The sequence below is a fragment of the Terrapene carolina genome, unplaced genomic scaffold (genome assembly GCF_002925995.2).
Source record: "Terrapene carolina triunguis isolate 2854851 unplaced genomic scaffold, T_m_triunguis-2.0 Scaffold192, whole genome shotgun sequence".
NCBI lineage: Eukaryota > Metazoa > Chordata > Testudines > Emydidae > Terrapene > Terrapene triunguis.
The window spans coordinates 18,740,223-18,742,460 of NW_020664543.1; positions in this window are offsets into that span (position 1 = coordinate 18,740,223).

Sequence of the window (2,238 nt, forward strand, 5' to 3'; positions counted from 1 at the left end):
TCCTGCGCTGCAGTCTCTGATCTCCCTAGCATGTGAAAAGAAAGGAGAATGTGGGGGCAAGAGAGGGAAAGCGTGTCACGATGCTGGTCTTTACCATCATGTCTGATCTCCCAAAAAAACAGATAACGTGGCAGTGGAATGAATAGCTATTCTCTCCTATTTTGGCCATCTGTGCTGGCCATTAAAATGAAGAATGGTGCCCAAGCAAAGACAACAGGTTCAAAACAAAAAGGATCGCAAAAGTTTTATGCAACCTACTATTCAAGACGAATCTAGTTTTGCCAAATCCTGATCTCCCTGGGGTCTGTGGCAAAACTCCTATTAACTTCAGTGCAACCAGCGTTTAGCCTTATAAACAGTCTATTGAATTCCCAGCTGCTCAGCTGAGCTGCCAGGATGGCATGTAGCCTTACACAGGGTGGATGCATGGGGTGGATTCAGACTTTATGGTGGAAAGAATTTCAGTCTCAGTACCTGGCTCTAAACTCTTTTGATACCAAAGCTGAACCAGTTAAAGCTAATCCCTGTCCAGCCGAACTGTATTGAAGAATCTCGCTCTCCCCCAGCAGGATTCAAATCACATTTATCCCAGCCACTTTATTCAAGGTAGTTTAAAAGTTTGTATAGCTGTGAAGACACAGACACATATTTGTGGTTACAGCAGCACAGCCTGATGCTGTGGCTTCTTGTCAAACTGTGTAGTAAATTACAGATGAGAATTCCATCGAATATTTTCACAGGGCCAAATCCTCGTCACATTGAAGTCAATGGGAATTTTGCCACTTTGTAGTAAGCTACAAAACTGAGCCGGGGGCTTTCACTAAAACATTTTCAGTTGTGGTCAAATAACATAAACAAACAAGGGTATCATCTCAACAGGCTGGAGATACGGGGAGGTTTTCAAAAGCACAAAGGTCAGCGAGGCATCCAGTTCCCACTGGAAGTCAGTGGGAATTGGGGGCCTAATTCCCATTTTTGCCTTTGGAAAATCTCCCCTTTAAATATGGATGGCCCAAACCCACACCAGTCTTTAAACCAGGGATCCAGACCTCCACTGGTTTTGCAGAACAAAACTACACCCTTGCCCATCTCTATTTTCAAAATCGTTTTATAGGTTTTTCTTATAAACCTCATTCATTCCTTTAGGTAGTTGAGAGTAGCAAGATGAATCAGCTGTCACGTTAAAGCTCAGATTTCAATTTAGCTAGAATACTCCCTTGATATTGAAAGCAGATAGCGAACAAACAAGATTTAAACCACCAGACATTTAAAACAAAATCGGTATGCTCTTTCAGCCTCCTCAGTACAGTCCCTGCTCTTGAAGCCTGGCCATCGCTGTCAAGGTCTGTCTCTGAATATGCCCAGAATGCTAGATACGTAGTAGCTGAGAAACAAAAGTGCTACCTCTGTCTCTGTTTCTCTCTGTTGCTGTTCATGGGGTGATCTGCTTCAATTCATTTGGCAAACTTAAGGTAAAGCATTGAGTTGGCACTTGCCAAAGAAGGAAACGCTGGAAAGAAGAGGAAAATGGCAATAAAAAAGGCAAGGAAAAGCCCATGAAAGATCCATATCTTGGTCTAAATCTTGCTGTCACTCTTTTTTGGGGGGTTATGGAAGTATACGCCTTTGCTGGTGGCATAGTCAATCTCACATGTAGAGGTCTTACATATTGAAGTCCATGTCTTAATAATTTATTTCTTTGAGCAATAGAGGGATAAAAGGTTTAAGCTACTCAGCTTCTGTGGATTTCCACTGCTCCACAACCTGGACCAAGATGTTAATTACTACCGACCCACGTATCCCCATAGGCACAGCCAATCATTTTGCCCCTCAGTTCCTTGGTTTACTTCTTACTCACCTTTGCAAAGTCCTTTAAAAGTGAGTGCTAAATATTATTAAGATTTCACTCTATGCACCCACACACCTGTATAATATGGAACAATGTCCCGCTGGGCTGCTTTCTGGGGAGCGCTCTGGGGATTACACTCATGAAACTTCTTTGCGCCACCGTGGGTGAGGGCAGCTATACCCAGACTACATGCACACATACATTCTCTCATAGGGCTTGTCTACACAGTGGCGCAGTGCAGATTACAGGAGTGTGAATTGCAGAATGCGCTCATGAGTTGTGCTCTGACTGCCCTGTGTGTAGACCCTGCTGGTGCGAACTAAAGGTACCTAGCAACAGAGGGTCCTGTGGCACCTTTGAGACTAACAGAAGTATTGGGAGCATAAGCT